We start from the raw sequence: 17,183 nt of genomic DNA on the forward strand, positions 1-17,183 counted from the left end.
TATAACCAAAATCAGTGCAAAATCATCAAAATATGCTAAGGGAACAAAGCCCACTCGAAATAAATCAAATTACAACACAAATCCCGAAATTGGCCAAACCCAACCCCCGGGCCCACATCTCGAAATTCAATAAAATTTACATCAATGGACTCCTTATCACTCCCCGAGTTCATTCATACCAAAAGCATCAAACTCCAACCACAAACGATCCTTCAAATCCCAAATTCTAGGTCTCCAATTTCAAGCCCTAGTTCTTCAATATTAAGCTTAATTTCCATGATTAATTAGGTGGAATTCACATTAGAATCGAGTATTAAGTCCATAAATCTTACCTCCAAGTGATTCCCCTTAAATCCCTCTTCAATCATCTTCATAAAGCTCTAAAATTGCTGAAAATGGTGGAAGTTAACCCCAAAATCGCGGACAAGATGACTATTTAAACATTCTGCCTAGGCATCAACTCCTTCTTCGCAAACGCGGTCAACGCCTCGCATTCGCGAAGCACAAATTAATTTTGACCAAAAATCCTCTTACGCGAATGCGACCAGCCACTCGCGAAAGCGATGGCTCCTCAGCTCCACCTTCGCGAATGCGTTCCCCTTCTCGCGAACGCGATGAACAAATCAACCTCAAACCCAGTTGGCCTACTTCCCCTACGCGAACGCGGAGCCTCCCTCGTGAACGCGATGCATAATCTCCTAGCCCTTTGCGAAGGCGGAGCCTTCCTTATGAATGCGAAGGCTAAATCCTCAGTCTCCTCAACTAACCCTTCTCGAACGTGAGGGCCTACTCGCGAACGCGAAGGCCATTTCTCTACAACACTGAATAGAAATTTTCTGCAACTCTCAATATCTAGAAATGATCCGATTGACCACCCGAAACTCACCTAAGGCCCTCGGGACCTCAACCAAAGATGCCAATATATCCCATAACATCATTCAAACTTGTTCCCATCTTCGGAATGCTCAAAACAACGTCAAAACACAAAATTCGCATCGGATTCAAGCCTAAGAATTCCAAAATCTTCTAAATTTCGCTTTTGATAAAAAACTCAACCAAACCACGTCCGAATGACCTGAAATTTTGCACACACATCCCAAATGACACAACGAAACTACTGCAACTCTCGATATTACATTCCGACCCCTATATAAAAATCTCACCTATCAACCGGAAAACGCCAAAAATCCAATTTTGCCAATTTAAGCCTAAATCTATTTTGAACCTCCAAAACACATTCTGATCACGCTCCTAAGTCCCAAATCGTCTCCCGAAGCTATCTGAACCATCAGAATTCACATCTGATCCCTCTAACACATAATTTAACATCCGGTTGACTTTTTCAACTCAAGCTTCCTCAAAAGAGACTAATAGCCCGTTTGGCCAAGCTGCAAAAATCAGCTTATTTTGAGAAGTGCTTTTTTTTCAAAAGTGTTTTTCTCAAAAGTAATTTTGGTGAGAAGCAGTTTGTGTTTGGCTAATTAGTTTGAAAAGCACTTGTGAGCAACAATTAGTGTTTGGCCAAGCTTTTAAAAACTGCTTCTAAGTGTATTTTTCTCAAATGTGTTTCTCAAAAAAGTGCTTTTGGAGAGAAGCTACTTTTTTTTGCTTCTCCTCAAACGCACTTTTTTCCTTCCAAAAGCTTAGCCAAACACCTCAATTTTTTTTTAGTCAAAAGTGCTTTTGGCAAAAAAAAAACACTTTTGGCCAAAAAGAAGCTTGGCCAAACAGGTTATAAGTGTCTCAAACCTTACCAAATCCTTTCAGAACTCGAGCCAACCAACCCGATCACACATAGAACCGATAAACAAAGCAATAAGAAGCATAAATGGGAGAAACAGAGCGGTAACTCATGAGACGATTGGTCGGGTCGTCACATCCTCCCCCTCTTAAACAAATGTTCGTCCTTGAACGAGTCAAGAAACATACCTGAAGCCTCAAACAGGTGAGGATATCTGCTCCGCATCTCCCGCTCAGTCTCCCAGGTAGCCTCCTCCACAGGCCGACCTCTCCACTGCACTTTCACTGAAGCTATGTCCTTTGATCTCAATTTTCGAACCTGACGCTCCAAAATAGTTGTTGGCTCCACAGCATAAGTCAAATCACCATCCAACTGAACCGTGCTGAAATCCAGAACATGAGACGGATCCCCAATATACTTCCGGGGCATAGAAACATGAAATACCGGATGCACACTCGACAAGCTGGGTGGCAAAGCAAGCTCATAAGCTACCTCCCTAATCCTCCGAAGCACCTCAAAAGGCCCAATGAACCGAGGACTCAATTTACCCTTCTTCTTAAACCTCATAACACCCTTCATGGGTGAAACCTTCAACAGAACCTTCTCACCAACCATGTAGGACACATCCCGAACCTTCCTGTCAACATAACTCTTTTGTCCCGACTGCACTGTACAAAGCCTCTCTTGAATCACCTTCACCTTGTCTAAAGCATCCTGCACCAAGTCTGTCCCCAACAGCCTAGCCTCACCCGGCTTAAACCAACCAACTGGAGATCTACAACGCCTCCCATACAAAGCCTCATATGGAGCCATCTGAATACTCGACTGGTAGCTGTTGTTATAAGCAAACTCTGCAAGCCGTAGAAATTGATCCCATGACCCTCCGAAATCAATGACACAAGCACGCAACATGTCCTCCAATATCAGAATAATGCGCTCGGACTGCCTGTCCGTCTGAGGGTGAAAATTTGTGCTCAACTCAACCTGAGTACTCAACTCTCGCTGCACCGACCTCCAAAACTATGAAGTAAACTAAGTTTCCCTATCTGAAATGATGGAAACTGGGACACCATGCAAACGAATAATCTCCCAGAAATAGATCTCTGCCAACCGCTCTGAAGAATAGGTAGTACACATAGGAATGAAGTGCGCGTACTTGGTCAGCCGATCCACGATCACCCAAATAGCATCGAACTTCTTCAAAGTCTGTGGGAGACCAACTAACAAGTCCATGGTGATCCGCTCTCACTTCCACTCTGGAATATCCATCCACTGAAGTAAGCCACCCCGTCTCTGATGCTCATATTTCACCTGCTGACAATTGAGACACCGAGCCACAAATTTCACAATGTCCTTCTTCATTCTTCTCTACCAATAATGCTATCTCAGATCCTGATACATCTTCGCGACACCCGGATGAATGGAATACAGCGAGCTATGGGCCTCCTCCAGAATCAACTCTCGAAGCCCATCCACATTGGGCACACAAATTCGGCCATGCATCTTCAACACCCCATAATCACCAGTTGTCGCATCTCTAGCATCATCATGCTAAACTCTGTCCTCAGGGACAAGCAAATGCAGATCATCATATTGGCGCTCTCTGATGCGATCATATAAGGAAGACCGAGAAACCACACAAGCCAATACTCGACTGGGCTCCGAAATATTTAACCTCATTAACCGATTGGCCAAGGCCTGAACATCAACTGCAAGAGGTCTCTCCCCAATAATATATGCCAAACTCCCCATACTCATTACCTTTCAGCTCAAAGCATCGGCCACCACATTGGCCTTCCCCGGATGGTACAATATAGTACTATCATAATCCTTTAGCAACTCCAACCACCTTCGCTGCCTCAAATTGAGATCCTTCTGCTTGAACAAGTGCTGGAGGCTATGATGATCAGTAAACACCTCACAAGACACACCATACAAGTAATGCCTCCAAATCTTCAACGCGTGAACAATGGCAGCCAACTCCAAATCATGAACGAGGTAGGTCTTCTTATGGGGCTTCAATTGACAAGAAGCATAAGCATTAACTCTACTCTCCTGCATCAATACACACTCAATACCAACTCTCAAAGCATCACAATACATGGTATATGAACCTAAAGCTTATGGCAAAACTAACATTGGAGCTGTGGTCAAGGCTGTCTTGAGCTTCTGAAAGCTCTCCTCACACTCGTCTGACCACACAAATGAAGTACCCTTCTGAGTCAACTTGATCAAGGGTGATGCGATAGATGAGAATCCCTGAACAAACCGGCGACAATAGCCTGCCAAACCAAGAAAGCTACGAATCTATGTGGCTGAGGACGGTCTGGGCTAACTCTGAACTGCTTCAATCTTCTTCGGATCAACCTGAATACCCTCACTGGACACCACGTGCCCCAAGAAAGCCACTTAACTGAGCCAAAACTCACACTTGGAGAATTTTGCATAAAGCTTCTCCTCCCTGAATCTCTGCAACACAACTCTCAAATGCTCTGCGTGCTCCTCCTGACTACACAAATACACCAGAATATCATCAATGGAGACTATGAAAAATCAGTCGAGATAAGGCCGGAACACGCTGTTCATTAAATGTATGAATGCTACTGGGGTATTGGTCAACCCAAAAGACATTACCAAGAACTCATAGTGACTATATCGGGTTTTGAAAGCTGTCTTAAGAATATCTGAGTCCCTGATCTTCAACTGGTGATAACCTGAACGGAGATCAATCTTGGAAAACACTCTCGCTCCCTGAAGCTGGTCGAACAAATCATCAATACGAGGCAAAGGATACTTGTTCTTAACTGTTACTTTGTTCAACTGCCTATAATCAATGCACATCCTCATAGTGCCATCCTTCTTTTTCACAAATAGAACCGGTGCACCCTAAGGTGACATACTAGGCCGAATGAACCCCTTATCAAAGAGTTCCTGAAGCTGCTCCTTTAACTCCTTCAACTCCGTTAGTGCCATACGATACGGCGGAATAAAAATAGGCTGAGTGCCCAGCACCAGGTCAATACCAAAATCAATATCCCTATCTGGTGGCATGCCCGACAGGTCTGCAGGAAAAACATCGGAAAAATCCCTCACAACTGAAACAGAATCAATACTGGGAGTCTCTGCACCGACATCCCTCACAAAGGCTAGATACGAAAGACAACCCTTCCCAACCATACACTGGGCCTTTATCAGATTACCCTACTGGGAACATAATCAGTCAAACCTCGCCACTCGATCTATAGCACACCTGCTATAGCCAATGTGACTGTCTTGGCATGACAGTCCAGAATAGCACGACACGGAGATAGTCAATCCATGCCCAAAATAACATCGAAATCCACCATACATAATAGTAAAAGATCCACTCAAGTCTCTAGACCCATAATAGTTACCACACATGACTGGTACACACGGTCAACAACAATAGTATCGCCCACCGAGGTAGATACATGAACAGGTGAAGCAAGAGGCTTACGGGGCATATCCAAATAACGAGCAAAGTATGATGACACATAAGAAAAGGTGGAACCAGGATCAAATAATATAGAAGTATCTTTGTGGCAGACTGAAACAATACCTGTAATAACAGTATCAGAAGCAATAGCATCGAGTCTAGTTGGAAGTGCATAGAAACGGGCCTGACCGCCACCTAATCGACCTCCCCCTCTAGGACGGCCTCTAGCTGACTGACTTCTAACCCTAAATGGCTGGGTGGGTGGTGGTGAAGTAACTGGTGCTGAAGCTGATGGCTGACTTCTCTGCTGAGATGAACCCGCAAGACGACGAGGATACTGCCTCCACATATGACCTATCTCTCCACATTCATAGCAACTCCCATGTGCTGGAGAAGGGGACTGAAGGGAACCCCCAGCACCGGAATGACTAGCAGATGCACCTGACATAAAAGAGCCCTAAACTAATATAGCACGGGACGAACTCTGAGCTGGAACGGCACTAAGTGATGACTGGCCCTGATGAGAACTGTGAGAACAATGACCCGATGACACCCCACGATAACCTAGGCGAGCTGGCTGAGCATTCCTGAACAGACGGCCTCTGTCATGCTAAAACTGACCTCTCGAAGGAGCACCACTATAACTACCAGATCCTTGAGGCCTCTTGGCCTCCCTCTCCTTTCGCACCTGGCGACAAACGGAATCAATCTCACGAGCAATGTCTACGACCTCCTCAAAGGTAGCACAAGTCACCCTCTCCATAGTCATAAGAATGTGAAGCTGATAAGTGAGACCATCAACAAACCTCTTATCCTCTCTCTATCTGTCGGAACCAACCAAATAGCATGACGGGCTAACTCGGAGAACTCGGATAAATACAAATATCTCCGTACTGATCCACGAGACTCTACTAAACTTGCTCATGAGTCGTGAGACCTATGTAACCTCGGCTCTGATACTAACTTGTCACGACCCTAAACCCGGACCCGGTCATGATGGCGCCTCTCATGAAGACAAGGCCAGCCGACACATTCCCAATTCCCTTTTTAAGTAGTTAAGATAATAAAATTAAGTCTTAACATGATAAAAACCCAAAATAAGCAGTGAGAGTACAAATTGCGGAAATAAAACCAACACAGCCCGACATCGGGGTGTCACCAGTCATGAGCATATATCGATACACTAAAAGTTTGAAGACTCTACATAGTCTAATATAGAGCTAAAACTTAGAAAATAAGATAAGGGAAGAAGCTCTGGGCTGCGAACGACGGCAACTACCCAAAGAATCTTTGAATTCGCCTGAGTTGGAAGGATCAACACTCGCTAGTGGGACCTGAAGTGCCTGAATCTGCGCACGGAGTGCAGGGAGTAAAGTGAGTACTCCAACTCAGTGAGTAATAATAATAAATGCACATTGAGTAATAAGAAATCACGTAAAGTACATCACAGGCTATAAGGAAGCAGTAAAAGCCAGTAAAAAGTAATGAAACAATAAAAATATGCAAAGTCGCTTTAGTTCAGTTTAAACTTCTTAAAATCCCTTTTCAAACAGTTAAGCAAGTAAAAGGCAGGCAACTAAAAAAAGGTAAACACATAATGAAACGCCCCTCGGGCACAATACCAACAGAATCAGCCCCTCGGGCAACACATGGAACAATAACTAGCCCCTCGGGCTATATCTCAAATCATAATGGGTACCCGCACTCACTAGGGGTGTGCAGATTACTAGAGGGTCCCCTTACTGCCCAAGCGCAATATCAAGCCATCTCGTGGCGTACATCACTAGGCTCTCGGCCTCATATCAACAAGACACCTTGTGACATACAAATCTCAGGCCCTCGGCCTCAAAATCATAATCAGGGTTTCCTCACAACATAGGCCCCCGACCTAACTCAGTCAGAATCTCACAAGCCACTTGGGCAATAGTAAAATATGGCGCTCAGCCCAAAATATCATTTAAAATCTCATTTAAGTGTTAAAGCAGAGTAAACATGGCTAAGTTATGAAAACAGTAGAATATAACATAATTGAGTTCAAGTATAAAGCCAAAACAGTGAGGAAATATAAATAAAAATCCCCTAAGGGTTCAATAGTTGGCACGAGGCCCAAATATGGCATTCGCCCAAAACATGATGATAGCAAATAGTTTTCAGTCAAATACCCGGTAAAATAATCAGTCGGGATGGACTAAGTCACAATCCTCAACAGTGCACGACCCTACGCTCTTCATGTAGTGTGTGTGTCACCTCAATATAGCACAACGATGTGCAATCCGGGGTTTCATACCCTCAGAACAACATTTACAATCATTACTTACCTCTACCCGGCCCAAATCTCTAGCTCGTGATGCCTTTGACCATCGAATCGGCCTTCAGATGCTCCAATCTAACCAAAATCAGTGCAAAACCATCAAAATATACTAAGGGAATAAAGCCCACTCGAAATAAATCAAATTACAACACAAATCCCGAAATTGGCCAAACCCGACCCCCGGGCCCACGTCTCGGAATTCGATAAAATTTACATCAATGGACTCCTTATCACTCCCCGAGTTCATTCATACCAAAAGTATTAAAATCCAACCACAAACGACCCCTCAAATCTCAAATTCTAGGTCTCCAATTTCAAGCCCTAGTTCTTCAATATTAGGCTTAATTTCCATGATTAATTAGGTGGAATTCACATTATAATCGAGTATTAAGTCCATAAATCTTACCTCCAAGTGATTCCCCTTGAATCCCTCTTCAATCCTCTTCAAAAATCTCCAAAATCGCTCAAAAATGGTGGAAGTTAACCCCAAAATCGCGGACAAGATGACTATTTAAACATTCTGCCCAGACTTCAATTCCTTCTTCGCGAACGCGGTCAACGCCTCGCGTTCACGAAGCACAAATTAATTTTGACCAAAAATCTTCTTACGCGAATGCGACTAGCCACTCGCGAATGCGATGGCTCCACAGCTCCACCTTCGCGAACGCGTTCCCCTTCTCGCGAACGCAATGAACAAATCAACCTCAAACCCAGTTGGCCTACTTCCTCTACGTGAACGCGGAGCCTCCCTCGCGAACGCAATGCATAGTCTCTCAGCCCTTCACGAACGTAGAGCCTTCCTCACGAACGCGAAGGCTAAATCCTCAGCCTCCTCAACTAACCCTTCTCGAACGTGAGGGCCTACTCGCGAACGTGAAGGCCATTTCTCTACAACACTGAATAGAAATTTTCTGCAACTCTCAATATCTAGAAATGATCCGATTGACCACCCGAAACTCACCTAAGGCCCTCGGGACCTCAACCAAAGATGCCAATATATCCCATAACATCATTCAAACTTGTTCCCATCTTCGGAATGCTCAAAACAACGTCAAAACACAAAATTCGCATCGGATTCAAGCCTAAGAATTCCAAAATCTTCTAAATTTCGCTTTTGATAAAAAACTCAACCATTCCGAATGACGTGAAATTTTGCACACACATCCCAAATGACACAATAAAACTACTACAACTCCCAGAATTTCATTCCCACCCCTATATCCAAATCTTACCTATCAACCGAAAAACGCCAAAATCCAATTTTGCCAATTCAAGCCTAAATCTACTCCAGACCTCCAAAACACATCCGATCATGCTCCTAAGTCCCAAATTACCTCCCGAAGCTATCCGAACCGTTAGAATTCACATCCGAGCCCTCTAACACATAATTCAACATCCGGTTGACTTTTTCAACTCAAGTTTACTCAAAAGAAACTAAGCGTCTCAAACCTTACCAAATCCTTTCCGAACTCAAGCCAACCAATCCAATCACATATAGAACCGATAAACAAAGCAATAAGATGTAGAAATGGGGGAAACAGAGCGGTAACTCATGAGACGACTAGCCGGATCGTCACACAATGATACAAGAATGGCAATAATTCAGGCCAATTGTCGTCGGGCAGAAGTGAAAAAGCTAGTTACAAAACGGTTCGAGAGAGCATTTTGTTGATGTTTGTTGATTGTTCGAGCTTGAGACGCATAAGGAGATTAGACTTTAAAATGGATTAAGTTGACACGCTTAAACTTTTCCAAAGGCAAAAAGTCATTAACCAACGTGAAAAAGAGGGCAACACATTTCGTACGGAAATCAATGTCATCATGTGAAGAACCAATATCAAGTTTAAGAGCAAAGGAATTTGGATCCTTGTGAAACATCAAGTTGAACATTGACACAGCCACCAAATCTTTTTCATTGGTTTCCCACAGGTATTCGGAAACAAGGCTTTCAAATGAAATCTCCTCCATCTGCAAAATTTCTTAGTATTAACATCAACCAGTACTACCTTATTATATATGTTCTTCGTTGACTCAAATAGAACAAGCCTTCCAAAAATATCTTTTTTAAGTGGAAGTAAGTCTTGATTAATTGATAATAGTTGTACATATATAAATGTAAAAATGATTGAGATAAACGTGACTTTACTATATGACAAGTGATTTGACAGGCAAATATCATTTCTCTGCTTTACTGAATGGAGATTTTTCTCGGTTAGTATTTGGAAACTGATAAAATTGATGATATGGTCCCTGATGTCGCCAGTTTTAGACTATTGTGGTCCGCCTCTTCCAAGCCCGCCCATAACGAATAAATGCATAGTCAATATAGGGGAAATATATCTTTCTTTTAATGCTTTCTTGTGGTCTCTTCATTTGTCTTTATCTTATTGTTGCGTGAAAATGGTGGAATTCGGTTCCTTTCTAAAATAAGTGGAGTAACTGTTTCTGGGGTAGTGACTGCACTATATTTTGCCAAACAACAAAATTATCTATATAGATCTGATAACAGATTTGGCCCACCAAATGTCAATGATGGAAGAAAAGTAACTTTAAACAAAAAAACATTACATGTGGGCTACTATTTTTGGAGAAGTTTTGCCATTACTTTGCAACATATACAATCTATATTTTATATGAATATTGCAATCATGTTTTTCACCATATGACAATGTGAAAATTATGGACATCCACTTCAAGATTATACACATTAATGTCAAATTAACATATTGTAATGGAGCAACTAAGCTCACTTTCCTTTCTTGATTGAAGAAGAGCTGTTTGTGGGGCAATTACTGTAGTACTGTAGAAGAATGTTATCTCTCTTTTTTTTTTTTTTAAATATTATTGTTGTTATTATATACTCTCCCCTTTAATTTGTGGTAGTATCTGTCATTATTTTGTTACAAATAATTATCTAGAGAATTAGTAACTTACATTAAGAGTAAACTACGCTATGGTTTGCCTATGGTGTCAAGGCCATCAGACATAGCATAAGTAATAGCTTATCAATACTTTTTTTTTAACCAAAAACTACTTATTATTAGTTTTAACACTTCTATTAAAACACATAACAGTGTATTTATAAAAAATTTAACACAGTAAAAATATTCTTCAATCTTATTAATTATTTACAATCATCTATACGAAACGAGCTCAAAAACAATTGACTAAAAAAGAAACCACATGCCCTCTGTCTCCCAGTCTTGTTCATAACTTCTTACTTTTGTAATGTTCTCCTCTCAAGTCTCCCAATCTCTTGTTCATTACTTGTTACTTTTGTTATTTTCTCCTCTCATATCTCCAAATAAAGCCAACATTTTCCTTTTGTGAACACATGTAAATGCTAAGGAAGAAGATATCCAGTAGGAATCTTAACAGCATCAAGTATAGTATAGGTCGAGGCGGATCCAGGATTTAAATCCTATTGGTTCAACTTCTAAGATTTTTAGCATTGAACTCATTATATTTTTAAAGTTATGGGTTCATATCTACTTTTTTGCTATTTTAATGAATACAAATATTTACTCCGCGTCAAAAATTATGGGTTCAACTGAACTCGTTGGTAGAACACTACATCCGCCCCTAACTAAAGAACAAACTTACTGGTAATAAAGGATATGAAGCCTACATCACTGCTCACTATAAAGTTGCCAAAGGTAATCAATAGACTTTTGAACAAACAAACTTATTGTTGCAACTTTTTTGTCATAATAGGAAGAACAAAGCTTAGCTTCTTTTTTCTTCTTCTTCTGTTTTTTTCTCTGAACAATAACAACTAGGAATCCAATATGCCTTGCGAAAACATCTCTAGTTTATCGAAAATGCCAATATTGTTATTATTTCCCGCAAGTACACTAAATAAATACCTGAAATTGCATATTTTATTTTTCTGTAAGCTTCTGCGATTGTTTTTCCTGATAGACTCCAGGTGACTTTTTTCCCATTTGCCAAATCATAGTGTGTAGAGTTACAATATGCCTTGCAGCTTTATTTAACTTTTAGTTATATCTATTCACATATCATCAAAAGAAAAAAGCAATTATCCAGGTTAGCTTCTTTTTCTACTTCTATTTTCTTCTCTGAAACAATAACAACTAGGAATCCATATTGATCACCAATAGATTTAAAAAAAAAGGAAGAAGAGGAACTTGAGTCATTTTAAACTTGTGGAAACATCTTGTAACACCCCACACTTTAGACAGAGTCCCACATCGGCAAAACACAAGAGGGATGTTGGGTATATAAGTTAACAAGCCTTAGACCATAGTGACACGTTTTAAACCCGTGAGGTCCTAGGCCCAGAGCGGACAATATCACTAGCGGGCTGGGCTGTTATAGATGGTATCAAAGCCACTCTTACGTCAGCTTTATCGGTGGTGGGTCAGAGTTCAACTGAGTTTAGGTAAATCCCGATTAGTCGGGGCAAAAGCGGACAATATCACTTGCGGGCTGGGCTGTTACACATCTCTAGTTTATCTAAAATGCCAATATTGTGATTATTTACCGCAGGTACACTAAAGGTTGTAAATCTCATGTTTGGTTCTTGTTGCTCCCAAACGCTCACGCAAATATACGTGGTCCTACAAGTAATATAATCCCGGTTAGATGGGACAAAAACGGACAATATCGTTTGCGGGCTGGGCTGTTACACATCTATAGTTTATCTAAAATGCCAATATTGTAATTATTTACCACAGGTACACTAAAGGTTGTAAATCTTATGTTTGGTCCTTGTTGCTCCCAAACGCACACGCAAGTATACGTAGTCCTACAAGTAATATAGGATTGTAAGTCTAGATATCGTACTCATAGGGACTTGTGATTATCTATCAACTAAATTAAACCAAACAATTAATCTATTCAAGCGAATCCTAACGTATGAATATTAAACTAAAATTAATCTAGAGTAACAAATTAAAAGATTAAAGAAAACAATGACAAGCTTAAACATGAATTCAATGTGAGTGAATATTCTAGAGCTATGGGTTAGCTAACCATTCCGTTGAGTTTTTACTTAAATCGTCTAATTAATTTATTTGGTTTATTGGTTGACAGGGTTAATATTGCTCGTAGCCTTCTCCCGAAGTACAACTCGCATATTCAAGCTAATCTAACGCCTATATTCCTATGAAATTAGAATTAACAAGAACACATTAGTAATTCATGTATAGTAAGCAAGCAAAGCAATTAGGTATATTCCTATCCTAACCCCTAATCCACCCCCTAAGAGTTAAGATCATGCTCTACTCAATCTTACATGCAATCTAGAATTCCCTCTCCAGAGTCCAATCCTAGATTCGTAGATAGTATTCAATTGGTGAGCAAGCAATCAAATAATTAAGCGCAAGATTGAATAAATAAACCAATATGATTAAATAATAAGAACAATTCAAACTTCAAACTACAATGTTCATGTAGCACCCCAAACTCTAGAACTAAGAAACTATGAAATTAAAGGAAGAGAAGAAAAACTAGTTAGAAGCCTCCTCCGAGCATGGTATATGTTGCCCCACGTGAATTCTCCTTCAAAATATGTTAGATCCTCCCAAATTAGGTTTAGGACTCCTTATATACGAGTTGGGGGGGTCTTGGGCCGACGGGCGAAGTTGGACAGAAATCACGCCACCAGCGTCCAGCCCAGCACTAGGCGTTGTCCCTAGCGCTGTAAATTTGGAGCACACTGTCTCTGGTGCCACATGTAGCACTAGCGCTGGCTGTGGCGCTGGAAATTTCCTTTTTTGTTTTTCCATCCGTTTTGGCTCTAATCTCGCACATTTCGCCCTCAATTGCTCCCGGATCATTCCTACACATAAAAACACCTCAAATTAATATATATCAACACATTTTACATCCTAAATCTATGAAACAAAATTAAAACATAAGGCGATATACATATAAATATACATACTTTAAGCTAAGCATCAACACCTCACACTTAGACTCTTGCTCGTCCTCGAGCAATGGGACTATCGAATAACCCCCAACTACATACAAGTCTCAACTATAGAGGAGCAATTCAACTTTTAACCATATACTCTACCCTTGACTATGATTGGTAGCAATAATTAAACTGTAGCATATGCAATCACTTATACTTCCTTTTACTTATGTCATTCTTCACATATTCACAACAAAGACAACGTGCTCATAATAATTCTAGCCTCAAAAGTCGACTCAATATATATCACAATGCACCCATGGCTTGAACACCCAACATCACGGAGAAGTCTAATAATGTTACCTATCCCTCATGAACCATGTGCCCTCACAACAAGAACAAGAGAGTAAGTTGAATCCATACATTTGAATCTCATGATCAAATATAGTTCAAGGACTCACATATATCAAAGAAAATCTCTCACTCTCACAAAGAAGTCACATGCATGCAAAAAGTACCATATGCTTGCCCATAATGTAAATCTCTACTAATGTAGGCTCACTCGATCTAAAATCAATTAGGACTTTATATGGTTGTAATGTGGGCTAAGGGACGGGTAGGATATATTTAGGATTAATGGTTCACCCTCCTAATTACTTAACACATCATATAATAAACTTTAAGCCCAATTTCTTCAATTCACTTCAATTTCATAAACAAGATCTTTCCCCAAAATTATTTCCTCTTTCTTTAAGCACTAATTTAATTTGTACCCCATTAGCAAGAACATGATAACAATTTATTCCTATTAATTTTTCCTTCTCTTTTTTTTCGAATTTTTCTTTCTTTTTCTTCTTTTTTTTTCAACTAGTCTTTTTCCTTTTTCAATTTCCGCTAGTGGTGTATTCTTTTATAAAACAAGTCCACCTTTCTACTTACATTGGTTCCCCTCTAATGTCACCCCACACTTAGTCCTTACTTCTTCTAGCGCTTATTTTACAATTAAAGTGCTTTCAGAGGTAACAATATCAAAATAATGTCATAAGAACAAAAGGGTATAGGCTCGTAATGTGGGTGCCAATTAAAGGTCTACAGGCTCAAAAGGGTTCACTAGGGATAGTTTTTATGTTGTGATAAGCATTAAGCTCAAAAAGATCAAAGAAATCCTAAAATCATTTTTCAAACCGAGCATCACCTAAAATTTCGCTTCGACTCACATACTGGGCAAGTTCTAGACTCAATCACAATAACATGGACTACACAAACCTCACTTCACACATGACTCACTAAGGACGGTCTCATTCTGACTCTCAAACAATGCAAGTTGTCATATGTTACAACCCATATTCACGTACGTTAGTTCATGCCATAAAGTAGTCGACGTAAATCCATGAAGATATTATCTTTAAGATGATAAGAAGTTAATCATATTGGTCTAAAATGATACAAAGGTGTATAAGGGTAGTTAACAAGTATTAGAAGTTAAACGAATCAAGGATGTTGTCAGCCGTATTTTTGGGTAAACCTAGAGGTGCTTAATACACTCAAGAGGTCGTGTTTTAAGGTATTTGAATCATATAATATTTGTATCATAAGTCTTGAAGTCAAACGAGTTATGAAACAAAAGTCGACAAAAGTTGTCGTAACTTAGGTTCATAATTTTACTTAAACATTAGGTCGAATGTTACTAAGCTTTTCTCCCAATTTACAAGGAATTACAATTTTCTCTACCCACAAAATTACATATCTATGAGTCTAGTTTCCTACGCATTAATCCATTTGTCAATACGATCTCGGAGTATAGAAATATTTGTATTTTCATGAGCCTGCGCAGATTGGTAGGTGACAAGTAGGTGCATCACCTACTTGCCAAAATGAGAGGACAAAAATTAAAAGCCTCAAAGTCGGCCAAGAGGGGACTTTTAAGGGATTATCAAATCAGTTATTTCACCCATATTTCATACCTTCAAAACCAAATTGAACCCCGGCAACTCCTCCCCAAAAATCCCACACAAACCCTAATCAATTTTCCCTCTCTTTCAAGTTCTAATTGGGGGTAAAACTTAGAGTTTGAAGAACCAAGGGAAGGGCTGAGTTATCCAACAAGTAAGGTAAGTTTACTGCTCTCTTTCATACATTTTTCTGATGTGAATTCATGGAAATTCATTCTATACATGTAAGAGCTCACGGGACGGTGATCGGAAGCCGTGAGTTCGAGTTATTCACTTGTAGCGGACTGTTTTGTGGACTGTTTTGTGTTGCAGTTGGGCTGCGTGTTTTACTACTGTTTTGTGGAGTTTTGGAGGAGGAAGGGTATGGAGAAACACCATATAGATGTAGGGTTGTGGGCTGGTAGTTCTTCGTAATATTTTCGGGTCGTTTGACACGACTACGGTGGCTGTCGTATATATGAAGTGATTAGGTTGTGCGTGGACTGTTTTGGGAGGCTCAATATAATTATTATTGATGCTTTTTGGGCTGTTTGGTGATTGTTTTGAATTGTGTGAAGTCATATATATAGGGGAGGTGTTGTCCATTTCATCGTAAAGTAGGTTGTGGTCGATACATAATAGTTATGATGCTTAAATGATAACGATAGTATCACTTCTCTTATTATAGACTAAGGAGTCGTGAAAATTGCATAGCTTGAGATTGGGGCAGTATATACAAGGTATGTGAAGCTATCCCTTTCCTTCTTTTGCACGACTCCGATCATACATAATGTAATGAACGAGCTTCCAAAGATACTCTACTCTTAGAAGCTAGCAGTACTTACATTGTTTCCCCTCTATGGAACGATTGATGTTGATGTTGGTTCTCTTATTCTTATGTTATCAATGTTCTTGGTACTTCCTGATTCTTATAAGGTTCATAGTGAAGAGTTAGTCCTAATAACGTGTACAGAGGATACCGACCTTACGTTACTCCGAAAGGTTTAGAATGTGATTCTATGAGTCGAGCATGAATTATATATATGTATCTACTTTACTCTATCGAGTCGCGCTATAGTCGGTCGGGTACGACACCTATTGTGCAACCACTAATCAGTTGGGATTTACCGAGCTCCACGTAGCCGGGTACAATACTACCGAGCCTTATGATGACCGGGTACATTTTTTTACCGAGCCTATTACGGCCGGGTATGATATGATGATGATGATGTCCACAAAGGCATATGTTTTAAAAGTTTATGTATATATACATATGTATTATACATTTCATGTAACTAGCTCTCAGAGGTACGCAGATGTTACAAGTTGTATATTCTTTATCCCTACTTACATTAATGTTCGTACTTATGGTTCATTGTCTTACATACTCAGTACTTTATTCGTACTAACGTTCTTTTATTTGTAGACGTTGCATGTCGTGCTGCAGGTCCTGATAGACAGGCAAGTGCAGCTCCCCCACCACAGTAGGTTGTCCAGATCAGCGTGATTGGCGAGATCCCTTCTCCGGACTTGCCGTGGTTTTGGTATGCATTTTTGTTATAGACATTATGGGTATGTCGGGGCCCTGTTCTGGCTATGTTGCAACACTTATGTTCCTTTAGAGACTCATAGACATGTATCAACTCATGTATAGTTTGGTATGCCTTATCGGCTGGTTTTTGTTGTATAGTCTTTCAAGGTAGCGTGGTAGCTCGTACCTTATATATAGTTTCTTAATTGTCTGGTCATCCCATGTTATGTATGTTCATGCCATCATATTTTATTGTTGGTTGTCCATGATCTATGTCTACCATTTATATTGATTTTGTCAGCTCTAAAAGATAATAAAGAAGGTTAGATAAAAT

The sequence above is a fragment of the Nicotiana tabacum genome, chromosome 18 (assembly GCF_000715075.1).
Source record: "Nicotiana tabacum cultivar K326 chromosome 18, ASM71507v2, whole genome shotgun sequence".
In the NCBI taxonomy this organism is placed as follows: domain Eukaryota; kingdom Viridiplantae; phylum Streptophyta; class Magnoliopsida; order Solanales; family Solanaceae; genus Nicotiana; species Nicotiana tabacum.